The following is a 19,193-nucleotide window of genomic DNA, read 5'->3' on the forward strand; positions in this document are numbered from 1 at the left end:
TATATAAGTGTGATGAGGGTTTACAGTGTCAGGGAGTGTGGTGTTGGGTGCAAGCACATTTGAGTGAACTCGCTCTTGTGTGTTGACATTATGCTTTTTAAAACCTTGCAGGTGCGTGGACATTTAGACTGCTCGGCAGTTGGACACACCCCCTGCTTTCCTACTCAGTCCGTGTAAGAGTTACGGTTGAGTCAGCATGCCCTCATGAATATTCATGGCACGCTGATGTCATACCGTTCAACTGCAGCCTTTGAGTAAGACATATTAAGTCTTACATGGAGGTTTCGTGAATCCGGGGGAATATCTGTCACTCTTTAAATATACTTTAAGCAATGCAAATGCAACATAATGTAATATTATTTGCAACTAAATCATATTAAAACTTTATTTCACATTATTAAAGATAAAATACATCTGTACTGCAGGCTGTATTAGTTTGTCACACTACAATATTGTATAGCAGTTCATTCATATCACTTCGTACATTGGATGTTTCCATATATCTTAGACTCATGAGCCTTATTTGAAAAATCATGTGAAAAACATAAGCCAAACAAGTATTAACATCATGTTAACAGTAAATGCTACTGATATCACAGACAAGGTTTGTTATGAAAAAGTGCAAATTTATACATTTTGGTTTGAAAAGATAGATTGGTAATATTAGGATAAAACTATATTTATGTTATAATGACTCATTTCTTAAATTTTACTGTGCAAAATGACAAAATGCTAACAAAGTGCAGCAGATTGCTAGGAGGTTTTGCCAAGGGTGTAGACTCCAAACCTGCAGATGCTATGACATTTTACAGTGTAGTACTGAGGCTTCATTTGGGACATTGTGTTCAGTGTTGAATGCAATATGAGGAGAAGGACATCAAGCTGGTAGTGAGTATGTTACTGCCAGCCAGATGAAACGGTGAATGGGAGGCCCAGAGTTAGAGGAAAGGAATTCAGTGCAAGGATCTTAAGTGGTGAATGAGGAAAGGATTTACACAGTAAGCACATACTGCACTGGTTATGACAGTTGGGTGGAACAGAACTGAAAACAAAGGACTGTCATGAAAGAAAAGGGAAAGAATCTTAACAGTTATAATGTTTTATGTATGAGTAAATCATCTTTTAATACAACAAAACACTTCCTGTTGACTGAATGGAGAAAGCACTTTCACTGTAAAGTTCTGTTAGAATTAATAATGCTTCCAACTTCTTTTCAGTCATCCTCCTCTCTAAGTTGAGCAAATCAGTCCACTTCCACTGTTTGTGCCAGCTCTTTATTAATATACCCTTTCCCTTCTAACACTTTCAGGTGTCCCTTTGTACTTTAAGGAATTACATTTCTAAATCCATATTTCAACATAATACAGACCTTAGCTCTCACTTTTCTTCAGTATAGCTGACATATTCAATTTAATTAAAATAGTTTTAATTGATTCATTTGTCTGAACCAGTGTATTTTGAACCCTTTCAACTGTAAACTGGACTAAAATTAGGTGATTGCAATATATAAACAAAATGGACAATCAGCCTGCTTTTTTTCGAAGGAAACTGCAACATATAGAGAAGATCTGCAAAGATGTGGCAACAGCATGAAGACTCCACACAGAGTGTGACCAATGGACAGGATTTTCACTACAGACCCAAGAGCTCTGATGTAGAGATCTTGGCCACCGAGCCTTTTTGTTGCCCATTAAAAAAACTACATTGATAGAGCTCCCACTAAGATCATCTTTGCACCCCCACTTAAAACAATTGGAGTTATTTCTTGAAGCATGATAACATGCTAGCAGGTGTAAGACACTGTTTGCTTCTAAAGTATGTTGTTTCCCAAGGAAGCAGGAATCAACTGACAACATTATTCAGAATCAAAAGAAAAATAGTCAGAACTGATGTTTTAACCAGAATAAAAACAATTCAGTTAGCATATAGGACTCGAGCTATAAGCACGTAATGAGTGATTTAGGGTACAGGGTTTGATTCCTTCCCCCTTCTTGTGCCTATTGTGCGACTCTGAGCACCTTATTCACTAAGCTTACCTTCAATTTTCTAGAAAACTCATATTCTAACCAGAAAAAAAGAAGTTTCCTTCTAAAATAATGTAATTTTATCCAAATGCCAGCTGACATCTGTTTGTTACTGCATACATTTTTTTTGCAGTTTGCATTTTGGTGTATGTGTTGGTTAGTTTACTTACCTTGTTTGCCTCAGCTACTTCTTTTACTGTTGCTTCTCCTACATTGACTGGTGTTATCACTTTTTATACTTCTAATCTGTCCAAGATTTTGCAAAATGTCCAAGGTTTTGCCTCACATTTTTCCTTTGTACCTCGATGAGTTTCTGGTACATTATTGGAGATCACACCCTGTCAATAAAGCCATACATTAGTTTCATATCTCTTATTATTTGGCAAAGCCATGTTGATACAAAATCTTACTTTTGCTACATTAGCTTTTTAAGTGAATTAGGCTTATTTTAACAATTGTCCCTGATGTCTGTCCTATTATACAGTGTAGCTATACTATACTTTTCATAGTGAAGTTAATCACTGCTATTGTGCTATATTAGCCAAATCTTGAATAAATGACGCCTTGTTATCCTACCATGAGTGAGTTCCAATGTTGAAATTATTAATGTGTGCAACAGAATCTGCTTGTATAGGTGCAAAGTGCACATGAGATTCTGCTGCACATCTATTTAAACAGAAGGAGTCGTGCATAGTTGGGTAAGTAAAGATAATCACCCAAATATAAAAAAGGAGTCAAGACAGCACTCGCTCGCTTTACTACTTTTATGAAATAGTACAACATTATTTAATGTTAACAGCTGTTACTGTCAGCCTGGCCAGTGAAATGGATCATAGTATCATAGGAAATTACTAGGCTAGTGACCCGGAGGTAATTTCCAGCCTAGCCGTTTCATCCCAATGTAATACCACAGACGTGTTAGTTAAAACACAAGATTGCATTTAATAATGGTTGCCCATGTCCAGGAGGGTTGTGGGTGCTATAAGAACGTATGGTGCCCCATCCACTCATCCAGGCTCATCTTGAACAGTGTCACATGAATAGGTAGCCTATTCCAAAGATGTGGCAATTGCTGGGAGATAAATATTTCCCTCCAGCATGTCCTATTTAAGTTGCAGGCCATATTTAGGTCCCTGAAAATGGGTAAGCCTAGTCTCATTTGATTTTGCAGATATGCAGCAAGTTCATTAGATTTGGGTGTGAGATTGCTCTGAAAGCCAGGCATAAATCTCCCCTAAGAAGTCTATACAATACAGAGTATAGTGACAGGGACTTTATTCAGTCTGTCTATGGCATGTGCTGGAGTCCCTTGATCTTCTTAATTAGAAACCTCTGAGTTCTTTCCAATAGCTACAGGTACTTTGTAGGGTACATGCCGAATGGGGGGGTTACACTCAATTATGGGCCAGACTAGTGTCAAGTATAGAGGGGTTATAACCTCTTTTGCTCTCAAGGTGATGTCTTTACTAATGAAAAAAACTACATAGAAAGCCTTCCTTATTACAGTAGACACATGGTGGTCGAAGTTAAGGTTGCAGTCAACTTGTGATCCTAGGTCCCTTACCAGTTTGTGGGTACTTAAGATATTGTTGTTGATTTGATAGTATGAAGGGACATTGTTTTATTGAAGGGAATGATGATGCATTTCTTTGCATTCAATTTGAGACCGTGACTAAGACACCATTTGTTGGTTTGTGTAAGACCCTCCTGGAGTATACTGACATCATTTGGAGATTCAATAATTGCACACAGTTTGCAGTTGTCTACAAACTTGGTCAGCCACAGCCTCTTAGTTTTGACCTGAATATCTAAACAATAGGGGGCCCAGCAATGACCTCTGTGGCACCCCATTGGTAACAGTTCTACTGGCTGATGTGGAGTCACCCACTTTGATAGTGGGTGTTTCCAGTTTGTGAGCCAGTTGGCAACCCATCTTAAAACAAAGGGGTTTCATTCAGTTTGCTAAGTTGATCAGTAATGCCTCAGTGTGGAATTGTGTCAAAAACCTTTGTCAAGTCAAGGTATGCTGTGTGCACAAGTTTGCCCTCATCAATGGCCCTGGTCACATTTTCAAAAAAATCCATCAGATTTAACAGGTAGGATCTGCCCTTGATGAAGCCAAATTGGGTAGGATCCAGGGTTTGAAGGTTGCCTATGTCTTTATTTATGAGGTCCAAGATGATTTCTTCCATGGCCTTACAGATGAGGCTGTTCAGGCTTATGGGTCTGTAATTCCCTAGGTCTGTTGCTGGGTCACCTTTGTGGAGGGGAATAACTGTTACTGTTCTCCATTCTGCAGGAACAGAGCCTATAGTTAGACTATGATTGAAAAGGGTACTTAATGGTGATGCTAGTTCATGCTTTAGCCTGTTTAGAAGACAGCCTTGGATGCCTTCTGGTCCCATAGAGGCTGTGTTTTTGCCTTGGATAGGGCTTTGATGATCTGTTCCTCAGATATGGTGGGGGGGGGAGTTGAGGGAATGTTTATGATAGGTGTGGAGGGGTTAAGGGAGTGAAATTTTTGCCAAAACTATAGGCTAGCAGGTTTGCTATCTCTGTGGAGTCAGTGTGTGTGATACCATTGGTCACTAGTTCTGCACATGTTGGAGCCTTGCCTTTGTTTTCTTGGACAGCAACGTTTTGCATTTATTGTAAAGTTTGTTGATGCTGGTTCAGCATGGCAGCTTGTTTTTACTTGAGGCTGTAGCTTAGATTCTTTCTGGTACAACCTAGTTTATACACTTATGCAAGTGGTTGTTTCATAGCTTAGTACTAGGCTAACTGCTTTTGTGGGCCATTTTAAGCCTAACGAATTATCCCAAGTGAGAATCAAACCTTGCACCTTGTGTTTGTGTAAGGTAAACACCTTAACCATTATGGCAACATTCCGCTCTCATGGGACTTTATAAGCTTTGGCATAGTTATCACTTCCAGCTTGGAGTAGGGCTTGGAATACATTTCCACATTTGCCTGGGAGGTATAGTTTGCCTTGGTGAAGTTTTTTGGTCTGATTTTGCCCATGGTGATTTCTGGTATTAGTATCAGCTCGAAGGTGACTGATTTGTGGTCAGATTTAACTAAGGAAGGTCCAACAGTTGTGTTAGTGCATCTGTTTGACATGTTGGTGAGGAGCAGATCTAGTATGTTTGTTCCTCTTGTTCGGGTATGAACAATTTGTGAAATACCACAATGCCTGACAGTGGTAACTTATAACAAAAACAATAAAAAACACAATGTGCCAACCAGCTAAAGAAAATACAGGAATTAGCGTGCAAAATACTTTATTCTCCACTTTCATCTCTTGACTTCTTCAAAGTAAAAGTCTCAAAAACTTTGAGAATTAAAACAATGTTTTAGATTGATTGTTTTATTGTTGTTAATTATTGCATTGTTTTGATTGATTGATTAATTGTTATACATATTGACAAAAGGTTTTGAGAATTTTATTCTGAAAAAATCAAGAGATGAAAGTGGAGAACAAAGCATTATACATGCTAATTCATGTATTTTCTTTTGCTGGTTGGCACATTACATGTTTTTTTATTATTTTTATGAACAATTTGTTTCAGAGCATTAGAGTTAACAAAGTCATGGAACTTTTGTTAGCAAGTTAGGGCTAGAGTGGGTTTCCCAGTTGATGGTGGGATCATAGAAGTCCCCCATATCCAAAGTGTTTGGCAATATTTGGATTGTCTCTAGTTTGGTCAAGTAGGTATTATACACATCATAACCCATGGAGGGGGAATCTATAACTGACTATGACTTGAATGGGGGTCTTAACCACCTTAACCTGAACTTGGAGTAATTCCATGGCTTTGTCCAATCTAACTAGATGGGAGTTTAATTTATCTGTAACATTGATAGAAACACTGCCTCCTTTTATTCTCACATGTTCATTTTGCAATCTGAAGGTGTGGAAGGCATTGTAGGCTTGCATGGCCAGGGTACTCACTGAGGCCTTGAACCAAGTTTCTGTGACTGTACAGGCATCTACATATTCTAGTGATAGAACTGCTTCCAGGGTGTGCAGTTTTTGGTTTAAGCTCCTAGCATTTAGCAGCATGACCATTAGTTTGTTATGACTGGCAAATTTCACATCTGTAAGTTTGTTTTTGAGACCTTTCCTAAAAAAGGCACTGTAGGGGAGGCAAGAGCCTTTGCCACCAGCCAAAAGCCTAGAGGTTCCAGGTGCAAACCATATTTGGCAAAGCAGTGAGGTTTGTCAACCATGGCTTCCCGGGCTGACAGGAACTGTATCCCCTTTGAATGACACCAAAAACTAAGCCAGTTATTGAAATCAATCATTTTTTGTTTATACTGTGGCATTGTTTTAGCTGATGGTAATATGCTGCTCAAGCTAGGGACATACCTGCCTGAGACACATACTCAGAGAGCTCAATCACACACTTCATATAGTCCAGTGAGGTACATCTCTGGTCATTCACTCCAACATGAACTATGACAGAGTCATAATGGTACCTGTTACTGAGAAACCTGTGTGCATGTGTGATCTGATGAATCCTGGTACTGGGCAGGCAGCTGACTGTGACTTTCTCCTTATCTAACCTGGTGAGTGGTACATCCGTGTGTCTCACTACTGAGTCTCCAATGACAAGAAAATTTGTTTTTTGAGTGTAGGCCTTACAGGCTTGGTAGATGAGACACTGATGTTACTATGTATCATGGGTGCTATGGGAACTGTGTTAGTTATAGCTCTCTTGTGTTTTGGAGGAGTCTGTTTGTTCGGTAATTATTTTTAGAAAACCTCCATGTATGTTGATTTTTGTGCTAGATGTGTACTACGTGTATACGTGGTACTGTGTGCATGAATAGTGGTGGGTAAGTTGACAACCTCTACAGTGTTACTGTTTAGAGTGCTAGAAAGCAGGGATTCAAAATTCTTGGCGTAGATACATCTCATGCACTCTATACTACAGTGGGTTATTAGTAGAGGGTTATCAGTGTACATGAGGCAGTTGCTATACTGCTTCAGGAGACCCAAGTCAACAAGGCTGGCAGGAGAAACAGAGGTAGTCCAGCTGTCCATAATGCTGGGTTTGAAGAACTGTTATCACAACAGGGGTGCTTTCAGGACTGATCTAAGAGGTGTTCTGTAGATGAGTGTTTCTGATGGGTTTTTTTTGCTGGTGGTTTAATAGGTCACAGCTCACTAGCAATACTTCTTAGACCAGAAATGTACTAAAGACGAGGACTACACTAATGTACTACATCTGTATCTAAGGGAAACATTGTTGAAATTATTTGTCTGGCTGTGATGCACAATTGTGTGGCAGTGCATGGTGCTGCATGATGTACAAACAAGCAGAAACCCACTCAAACATGGGGCTTAAATATCAGAAGCTAAAAACTTAAAAAAAATGAGGATGCTTACTTCAATGCCTGGACCAATCACCCTTCACCAGACAGGTTCCAATTAGCACACTTCTCTCACAAGGGTGCAGAAGGGCCCCTTCTAATCAAAGATGACTTGGGAAAGGTGCTCAGAATACAACAGCCACTACAAACAGACACAGATGCAGCAAACCTATGTCTGGACTATGCTACAGCTGCTAACTACACTAATTTAGGCAGGAAACATTTAAAATTACAGCAGAAAAATAGCAGTGAGACACTAAAAATGTTTTAAACAGCAGAAAAACAGCAAGGAGTCATGATCATGGGTGCACTGTAGCATGCAGTGTATTTAGTGTCACAATACATTTGCTTTGTTATAATTTAGTATTTATTTGAGCTGTTTTTTAATAAAAAGTTTCATAAAGGCCGTACTTTGGCACAAATCCCTCTCTACTCACCAGCCCGTCAACTTGGGTGTCCCTCAAGGCTCCATCCTTGGACCTCTACTCTTTTCCATATTCATCAATGACCTTCACCTGGCAATCCCCCAAGCTACATGCATACAATATGCGGATGACTCTACACTGATATGCTCAGCCCCCTCTTCTCCAGAACTTCTCTATCTTACCCAACAAGTATTTAACACAGTTGAGCAATGGTTCACACATAGATGCCTTCTCCTAAACCCCAAAAAGACTAAACTCCTCCTTTTCTCTCCTACTAAAAAGTCCCTCCCAATGGACTTCTCAGTAAACTCTACCAATAAAACTATTATATACCCTGAACCAACCACAAAACTATTAGGTGTCACCATTGACAATAATTTGAACTTTGACATCCACATTAACAACACTATAAAACAGTCAACAAAAAGCTAGGCTCGCTCTATAGGATAAAATCCTTTCTCCTACCTTCAGCTCGAACCAGTATAGCACACACTCATCTAATATCCTCTCTTCTTTATGCCTCTCCTATTTTTACTAACATATCTAAAAATAATCTTAGCAAATTGGAAATGTCCTACAATAACATTGCTAGATTTGCTACAGGCAACCCTTTAGAACCCATCACTGCCTTAATTTAAAGCAACTAGGATGGCTCGAACTTCAAAATCTAATTAAATTCCATCAACTAACTATAGTCCATAACACTCTTTACAAACCTTCCAAAACGCCTATTCTTTCCACACTAATCACTCCCTATAAAAACCTGGAATCCTTAAGGTCTTCTCAGAAACTTCTAATACATACTGCTAAAACAAACAATAAGGCTGGTGACTCCCTTTTCTCTAACATAGTTGGAAAAGCCTGGAATCTCCTACCAAATGAACTCTCCACACTTCCCTCACTATCCTGCTTCAAAAATAATTTGAAATTGTTCCTCAAAACTCACTGGTTATGCCCCTGCTCCAAACCTGACTAGTCTATATGTGTCTCAAAATTTTATTTTTTCTCTTATTACCCTGTCTACTCACACACAGCAACTCCTCCTTAACCAACTAATTTACTAAACTATCTCTAACATACCTTGATTGTATTTCCATTCCATGTTATGCCTGTATTTCTGCACTGTAACTATTACTGTGTTAACCTGTAATAGACACTGTTAATAGTTTTTATTTTGTCTAAAGTTTTATTAGTTGTGATTGTGTTAATTTCATTGTCCTACAAAGGAGCTTATCTCCCCGGGCCTCTACTGAAAATGGACATGTATCCAGTTAGACTAGCCCGGTAAACAAATGTAAGATAAAATAAATAATAAATAAACTTTTTTAATTAAACAACTGCCTAAATAAATCTAATGTGGTCCATCCTGATGCCACTGTAGGCAGAGCAAGCAGTCCATCTATAAACTGTAATGGGTGCACTTCTACACATGGGTGCCAGTGCGCCCATTAAAGTCCATGGACACACTTCATGCTTTCACTACCATAATGTCACTGAGGTTAAACTTTACTTTTAAGCTCAGTGGTATGATCATAGGGAAAGTGCTGATATACAAAGCTTTAGCACCAGCAAAAATCAGCTGCCACACTCCTTTCCCAATGCTGAAAAAATGTTTTACACTTCCTGTCTGAGACTATTTTCTTGGTGCTGCAGCTTTCCTGCCTTAAAAGTTGCTTTTGTACATTTGTGAAGACCAAATTATATTCCTATATGATGTGAGAAAGTTTTGATTGCTTGCAGTTGTGCTTTCAGCTCCTCATCTGCTGAACTATTCAATTTTAAATCATCCACAAAGAGAAGATTAGAAGTCTTTACACTTTGTTGTTTTCTGGTAGCCAAATTGTAGCCATGACCTAATCTATTAAGTAGACAGCTTAACTGGTTAAGGGGGAGACAAAAGATGAGCAGCGACAAAGAGTCACCCTGGAATATCCCTCCTTTGAATTTTCTCTGGGATAACAATTTGTCCCTTATCATGACTTAACTGCAAAGTGGTTTGCCACTGTTTCATGGTTACTGTAATGTAATCAATCATCGAAGGGTATAACATATACATTTGTAAGCACTCTTTTATCCATGAATTTGGAATGCTGTCAAATGCTTTTTTGTAGTCTATCCATGCCATAGTTAGATTCCTCCCCTTTTTATAATTCTCCATTATGACTTTAACAAAAAATGATCCTTTGTTCCATATGACTTTATTTTGACACCCTTTTATTCTTTTGTCATGACTGAGTTTTCTTCTAAATGACTATAAACTCTGTTGCCATCAATTTCAGTTCATAGTTTAAACATCATGAGAATGCAAGTTATTGGTCTATAGTTTTTAGGATATTATTTTTCCTGTTGTTAACCAGGTTGGCGTCTGATTGGGGTGTGCATATAAATAGTTCTTACTCATGGCTAAACCTTCATGTAAAGATCTTAATACTTTCAGTCAGAAAGTATTAAGACTTTCAGTCAGAATTTAAGTACTGCATCTGGGCCTGGGATTTTCCAGTTAGGAGCTTTCTTAATTTTGTTTCAAATTCTTTGACTGTTACTTTATCCTATTTAATAATCTGCACATTTGAATTTCCTATTCTTTCTTTAAATTTTTCTAGCCATTCAACATCTTTGTTATGTTCCACAGGATCTTCAAAGATATTTCTACAAAATGTGTTTATTTCTTCTTTTTTTGGTGGTGTTTGTATTCCTTTGCCTTGTTTCCAAATTTTCTATAAAACTTTTTTCAGTCATTAATAAATTGCCTATTTTGTACTTTTCCTTGTCTTTAATTTCTCCAAGTCGTTTGGGCTTCTAATACAATGACAGGAATGGACTGCATTCCTAAGTCAAAGTATGATTAAAGTTCATGAAATTAGTATTGTTTCAATCTTTGATGTTAGCCAGAAGTGCTCTTTGCAGCACCTGCATTGTGACAAGTAATGACTCCTACTGCAATTCATATGGAGTTACATATATCAGTAACATATCTAACTACGATTGTAAATTTTTTTTATAAGACCCGTTGCTCCTACTGCTATTGGAACTATCTGGGTATCCTTCTTCCACATTACCCTTGCCTCTGCCTGCAAATCCTGGTATGTTATGACTTTGTGTCTCTCTGTGTGTAATACACTGTAGTCACTGGGTGTAGAAATTTCAATGATCAATGCTACTTTTTTCTTTTTTTGATAGACTACTGTATCTGGTTTTCTCGCATCTATTTTTTGAACTGTTGGTAATGGGTGATCCCACGTGATATAAACTTCATCATTTTCAATAATGTTTTGTGGCTCATGTTTCCAGAGCTTTTCAATTATTTCAGTACTATAATGTTTGTAACTAGAATCCACCATATAGGTCCTTCAGAAAATGGAAAATACGAGGTGTTTTTAAAAAATATATTTTAATGCACAATCCACAAACTGCATAGACACATCAATGTGTCTATGCAGTTTGTGGACTGTGCATTCAAATATTTTTTTTAAAAACACCTCGTATTTTCCGTTTTCTGAAGGACCTATATGGTGGATTCTAGTTACAATTTTGGTGCTTCTGCTTCACTTTTTTCGACTATAATGTCTGTGCACTCCACAGTGCAACAGTCTTGCCACATTATTATGTCTTTCAGTATATAAATCCTTTCTGCCATTAGTATATCACACCAGCAACAAGATGTGCAACTGTTTCCAATTCTGTTTTACAAAACCTATATCTGTCTGTTTCTCCCACATGCTCAATGGACTGTGTAAACCATCGTGTACGTAGTCCACTATCTTGGGCCGCCGATATTAACCTTTCATCTTTTTGTTTAAATTCACCTCTCCTTAACTATTCCTGTGTTTGATCCTTGTCAACATGAGGTGGCTCCAAAAGTTTTCTTTACTTCCGACTATATTTATGCATTTTCCACATTTCTTGCCTTCTCATATGATCCTTCACCTTATATTCTTTCTTTTGTTTTTTGGTACATTCAGTTGCTACCTGATTTTTATTTACTTCTGGGTTAATTTTCATTCCTGCCTGACACTGATATGCTTCTACAAAACTAAGAAAGGAAGTCATCTTAGATGTATTTTTCTCATGTTTTAAAATTATCACTATGTTTGGATATTGTGAGATCAGCAGCTATGTATGCAGTCCTACAATAGCAGATCTATACATGTAATCAGTTTTGAAGAGGCCTGTACCTCCTTCAGAACAGGGAATATATAGTTTTGGTTGTGAAGATATGTGAAGGCTGCCAGCCTAGCTAGATAGAATTTTGTAGATAATTCTATGTCTTTGTAAATGTTAATATAAGCCACAGGCTTGTTCTCTTAAATGGAAGAAAATTCAGCTAAATATTGAACGTCAAAAATGTAACGACAGTGCACTCTGCTGGAAGAAAGCTGATAAGTCAAGCCTTGTATGACTGATTTCAAACATGGAGCCCTGGTGTCTGAACCAGCAGATTGTTTCTATTGTTTTGAGACCAGAGTTAATTGCTACATTTTACATATATAATGCCTTTAATTACTGTGGTTTCCTGACCAGGTGCAAGCTTACTAAAAAATGTTAATGTACAGTTTCTGTTAGCCTGGGAAACCAGAGAATTGTTAAGAATGATGTAAGCTAAAATAAATTAGCAGGATGCATCTTCAATTTAAAGGAATTTCTCGGAGACAGAGAGAGAGCGTTTTGGATTTTGTCTAAAGCTGACAACAAATCACAAGTACTCTGCTTTTGCTCTATATGCAAGTTTATTTAGAACTGTGATTGCTCTTAGACAGAGATAGAAAATAGTAAGTTTAATCTAGCTGTTTTCTGTATCGATGTCAGAATAATTCTACTGTATTACTTTAGGCATTTTCCTGTGATCTCTAAAATCTTGAGTAGCACTGTGTAGTAAGAAGTATTGTCTTGTGTTTTTATTATTTATTATTAAATATATTTAAACCTTTCAAGTGTGGCTGTTTTGTGTAGAGATACTTTAAGCTCTAGAGTACATTGCATGTATATAGTGATACTGTCCAAGACACTCCAGTAGCTTTAGTCCTGGATCACACTTACTATTTGGGTAACAATACTATTGCACAGTAATAATTGGACACCCTTTGGTAATGGCCTTATTAGTAGCTGATATTAGTGGTTGGTGGCAGTGATTACTACCTTATAGCCTGGCAGAATGGGGGCACAGCTGGAGAACCTGTCCCAGCCTTTCCCAGGAGTGTCTGTGTGTTTGTATCTAGATCAAATCTTAAAATGTGTGTGTGTGTGTGTGTGTGTGTGTGTGTGTGTGTGTGTGTGTGTGTGTGTGTGTGTGTGTGTGTCAGCTACGTGGACAGGGACACGAAGTACTGGTTGGACAGAGAGGGTGCTGAAGGTTTTAGCTTGACCACTAGGCTGAGATCTGGACCCTATAGCTATGCCAGTGGGGAGTCTTATTGAGAATCTGGAGAGAAAGGGAGAAACCAGCCCCAGACTGACTGTGATGTCTATGTGCTCTTAAGGGAAATTGTACTTTACTGTGTGTAATTGTTATCCTTCCTAATGTGGATGCTCTTCACTTGTGTTAGTGGTAAGGATTGAGGCTCCTTGATTACAGGGCCAGTGCACGGGTGTCACATATTAATGGCAGTGGTGGGATACCCGCACCACATATTAATTGGTTGGCAGTTGGCTTCTAGTGGTGTGGATAGTGAATTCCTGTAGCTTGTGTACAGTGATCACCGAAGGTATTTTTGTATTCTAAATCAGCCACGCAATGAATATTCAGAGTTCAGATCACAATTGTTTTATTTCTTTTATTAGCTTAGTTAGTCAGGGAGAGCAGGCAAGCATGTCAGCAAAGGAGTATGGCAAGCTGTCAAGGAGCCAGTTGGCTAAGATGTGCCAGGCTAAGGGACTGGTGCATGGAAACCTGACTAAGGCAGACATGATTGTAGCTTTGGTCACAGCTGCATCAGAAAACAGAAATCAGGAGGGCGATCAGACTGGCTGTGGAGATGTACAACACTTGGAGAATGGACAGCTCAACCTTTCTGCAGAGGACTTAAAAATCCATCTGGAGCTAAAGAGACTTGAGTTGGAGGCCAGGCATTGGGAAACAGAAGGAGCAGAGAGACTGAGATGTCTACAGGCTGAGGAGAATGAGAAACTGGTACATCTGGAAGCTGAGGAGAAGGAGAGGCAGAGGAAGCATTAAAAGGAGATGCTGACTCTTTACCAGAGTCCTAAATGTAATGGGAAAGGGAGTAACTGGACCCCAGAAGCACAAAAGGTCAGCACATTTCTCCTGCAGTTTAAAGAGGAGGATAATTTTGAGTTTCATTCATATGTTTGAAAGGGTATGTAAACAGTATGATGTTGACCAAAGGCTCTGGGTGGGGTTCCTGACCCCCTTACTGGTACATGGTAAAGTTGTAACTATTTTGTCCAAAATGTCTGACCATGGTTTCTTAAATGATACTGCTGTTAAGAATTGTATGTTAGAACATTTTAAGTTAACACCTGAAGCTTATAGGAAAATGTTTTGTGAGAATAGACACAAGGCAGATGAATGTGTGTAAATATGTTGCTGAACTGAGCATTTATTTTCATAAGTGGGTGAGTGGATGTCAGATCACCACTTTTGAATGGCTGGAAGACCTTTTGGTGAAGGAACATGCCCTTAGCACTTTGCCTGAGGACATGCAGTTCTTTTTAGCTGATAGACAATGTGCTACTCCAGATGAGTTGGGGAAGCAAGGAGACCTATACTTAGCAAGCAGGGCATCCCTGCACAGGAAAGGGACCCCCAGTACTGCTCATGGGTCTAAAGGAACCCATGGTGGGCAGCCCAAACTGCCCCAACAGAATCTCTGCCAGTAGTAGGGGAAGCCACTAGTCCAGGTACACGTCCAGGACTTAGGGTTAAATGTTGCGAATGCAAGCAATGGGGCCATGTGGCATACAGATGTCCATGGAGGCAAGGTGGGGAACAAAAGTTGAGAGAGCCAGTAAATGGGGAAAGACAAAATGCCAATAGTAGGTTGCCTTAAGAAAACAGGGGTACCAATCTACCATCCTGTAAATGCCCTGATAGGGAAGGATTTGGATAAGGCAGTACCATGTGTTAATACAGTTACACACAGTCAGGCTAGGAGACAAGCATGTGGGTCTGGTAGGCTGGGGAAGACCCATACAGACCACATACTTGCAGCCAGGACTGGTGAGGTGGTTACTTCAGAGAGGGAGCTACTCTGTAGCAGTGAGACTGAAGGTGAGCCACAGCTGCTTGTGGGTACTGACATTCCCTTAGACAGAGTGACTGAAACGGTAGAGGTGAGTAGTAGGATCCAGGCTGACAGCGAAGCACTGCTGTCAGAGGATGCCGGATTTCCTATGGAAGGGGAGCTGGGAAGGGTTACAAAGAGACAGTTGAGACAGGCTCAGCTCTCAGACCCTACATTAGAAGGCCTGAGGCAGGTAGCTAGTGAGGCACCTGATTCTCAAGGGAAGGGGGAGTCTGTATACTGGGACAAAGGGTTACTGTATAGAGAGTAGACCCCTGAGGGAGGGCTAGAAGGTGAGAGGATACAGCAGTGCCTAGAGCCTACCATCTGTCACTTCTAGCCATAGCGCATGATATTCCCTTTGCAGGTTATATGGGCATAAAATATACAAAATGACATATTATGCAGAACGTCTATTCACCAGGAATTTCCAGAGATGTAACAGGGTACTGCAGGACCTGTGAGCAGTGCCAAAAGGTAGCCAAGGCAGGAGACAAGGTGAGAGCTCCTTCAATGCCTTTGCCTGTGATTGAGGAGCCATTTCAGAGGGTAGCTCTGGATATTGTGGGGCCTCTGAGTACACCAAATTCCACAGGGAAAAAGTATATCCTAGTGGTACTAGATTATGCTACAAGAAACACTGAGACAGTGGCTTTGTCCTTCATTGAGGCAGAAAAGGTGGCAAATGCTTTGTTAGAGATTTTCATCCGGGTAGGTTTTTCAAAAGAAATACTGACTGACAGAGGTGGCAATTTCATGTGGGACCTGCTGGCTTGTCTGTGGAAGTACTGTGGGTGAAGTACCTGAAGACCACCCCATACCATCGCCAGACTAATGGTCTTGTTGAGAGGTTAAACTCTACAATCAAGTCCATGCTACAGGCATTTGCAGACCAAATTAAGGGGGAGTGGGACAAATATTTGCCCCATCTGTTGTTTGCTTACAAAGAGGTTCCCCAGGAATCCACAGGTTTTTCACCCTTTGAGTTGCTGTATGGGCATAGGGTGAGGGGACCTCTAGATTTAATTTGTGATGAGTGAGAAGGTTAGTGTGAATCTCAGAAGAAGTCTGTCATGTCATATGTCCTAAACCTCAGGACAAGACTCAGGGAACTCATAGGCTTGGCTCAGAAGAACTTGGCAGAAGCCCAGCAACAGAAAAAGGTCTGATATGACTGGAATGCTCGAGCTAGAGAGTATGCTGTAGGGCAACATGTAATGGTTCTCATCCCTGTCAGACACAACAAGCTGTAAGCAGCTTGGAAGGAACCCTACAAGGTGGTAAGAAAGGTAAGTAATGTTAACTACATGGTATGGTAGAACAGATAGACAGGATGCAGGTGCACAAATTATACCATGTTAACATGATGAAACCTTACCATGATAGGGAGGCCCTTGTGCTGAGTATTTGCAGTGGACTGCAGGAGGAGTCTGAGGGAGATCTGGTGACTGATCTCCTCAGTTAGGCTCAGACTGACACTGCAGTGGAAGGAGTAGCAATGTCCCAGCAGCTATCTTCTACCTAGGTTCAAGACATCCGAGCAGTGTGTTACAGGAGTTTGGAAACATGTTTATTGGGAAACCAGAGTGCACCTACGTGGTGCACCACAAGGTGGATACAGGACCACAAAGAGCTATTAGGCAGGCCCCTTATAGGGTGTCTGGGAGAGTCAAACAGACTCTGAGGGTGGAGATACAGGAGATGTTGGAACTAAGGGTAATTCAAGAGTCCAACAGTCCCTGGGCTTCACCAGTGGTGCTGGTACCAAAGAAGGATGGCAACACCAGGTTCTGTGTGGACTACAGGAAATTAAATAGTCACACAGAGTCAGATGCTTACCCCATGCCTAGGACAGATGAGGCCCTAGAGCAGGTTGGTGGGGCTAGCTATCTTACCACCATTGATCTTACCAAGGGTTACTGGCAGGTGCCCTTGACTCCCAGTGCTAGAGAGAAGTCAGCCTTTGTGACTCCTTTTGGCTTGTATGAGTTCACAAAGATGCCCTTTGGGATGAAAAATGTCCCAGCAACTTTCCAGAGGGTGGTAGATCATATCCTAGCAGGACCAGTAGGGTTTGCCCTTGCTTACCTAGATGATATTGCCATCTGCAGTCATTCCTGGCAGGAGCACCTTTAAAATGTCAGGGAGGTGCTGGGCAGACTGCAGAGGGCAGGGTTGACCATTAAGCCCAGCAAATGTCAGTTGGGTATGGCAGAGGTCTCCTACCTGAGACATTGAGTGGAGAATGGTAAGATCAGGCCAGAGCCTGCCAAAGTGGAAGCCATTCAGCCATGACCTGTACATGTTGCCAAAAAGCAGGTGAGGGCATTTATAGGGACAGCAGGGTACTACAGAAAGTTTGTCCCTAGTTATAGTACCATGGCTGCTCCCCACACACCTGACAAGGAAAAACAGGCCAGATAAGGTAGTGTGGACCCCAGCATGTGAGCAGGCATTTCAGAAGCTTAAAGAAGCTTTGGGAGGACCCCCTGTGTTAGCCAGTCCAGATTACAGCAAATCATTTGTTGTGCAGGTGGATGCTTTAAACCATGGGGTGGGGGCTATACGTAGCCAGATTTCTTCAGACGGAGAAGAGCACCCACTTGTTTATCTCAGTCATAGGCTCCAACCCAGGGAGGAATGCTATGCAGCTATAGAAGGAATGTCTAGCCATAGTGTGGGCACTGCAGAAACTTCAGCCTTATGTGTATGGAAGAAAATTCACTGTAGTGACAGATCACAATCCCCTATCATGGTTAAACAGAGCCAGCCAGCAAAATGCCAAGTTGTGAAGATGGAGCCTAGGGTTGCAAGCATATATGTCAGTGCAGCACCGCAGTTGGAGTAGCAAAGTCAACACAGATGGGCTGTCAAGACAGGGAATGGGGTAAGGTATACTCAGACCTAACCCTCTCAAACAATGTTTCTCAAGTGACACTTGAAAAACTAGCTTGAGTTCTTGGGGGGGATGTGAAGATATGGAAAGGCTGCCAGCCTAGCTAGCTAGAATTCTGCAGATAATTCTATGTCTTTGTAAATATTAATATAAGCCACAGACTTGTTCTCTTAAATGGAAGAAAATTGAGCTAAATGTTGAACATCAAAAATGTGACAGTGCACTCTGCTGGAAGAAAGCTGATAAGTTGAGCTTTGTATGACTGTTTGATCTCAAACTCGGAGCCCTGGTGTCTGAACTAGCAGATTCTTTCTATTGTTTTGAGACCAGAGTTAATTGTTATATTTTACACATATAATGCATTTAATTACTGTGGTTTCCTGACCAGGTGAGAGCTTACTAAGAAATGTTAATGTAGAGTTTCTGTTAGCCTGGGGAACCAGACAATTCTTAAGAATGATGTCATCTAAAATGAGTCAGCAGTATGTATCATCAATTTAAAGGACTTTCTCAGGGACAGAGAGAGAGCATTTTGGATTTTGTCTAAAGCTTACAACAACTCACCAGTACTCTGCTTTTGCTCTATATGTAAGTTTATTTAGAACTGTGATTGCTCTTAGATATAGATAGAAAATAGTAAGTTTAGTCTAGCTGTTTTCTGTATTGATGTCAAAACTATTCTACTGTATTTGAAAAAGGAAGCTGGCAAGATGATAAACCTCAGCGGATGCTGAGGTTTATTGTCTTGCCGGCTTCCTTTTTCAAGTTTGGTTTGCTTTGCGTTATTCTACTGTATTATTTAAGCATTTTCCTGTGAGTTCTGAACTCTTGACTAGCACTGCATAGTAAGAAGTATTGTCTTGTGTTTTTATTATTTATTATTAAATATTTTTAAACCTTTCAACTGTGGCTGTTTTGGGTAGTGGTACTTTAAGCTCTAGAGTACATTGCATGTATATATTGATACTGTCTAAGCCACTCCATTAGCTTTAGCTCTGGGTCACACTTACTATTTGGGTTGCAGTAATACTGCACAGTAATAATTGGACACCCTTTGTTAAGGGCCTTATTAGTAGCTGATATTAGTGGTTGGTGGCAATGATTACTACCTTATAGCCTGGCAGAATGGGGGCACAGCTCGAGAATCTCTGCCACCCTTCCCCAGAGTGTCTGTGTGTTTGTATCTAGATCAGATCTTAAAGCGTGTGTGTGTGTGTCAGCTACTTGGGCA

The sequence above is a fragment of the Protopterus annectens genome, chromosome 1.part1, assembly GCF_019279795.1.
Source record: "Protopterus annectens isolate FY-2018-M chromosome 1.part1, PAN1.0, whole genome shotgun sequence".
Classification (NCBI taxonomy): Eukaryota; Metazoa; Chordata; order Ceratodontiformes; family Protopteridae; genus Protopterus; species Protopterus annectens.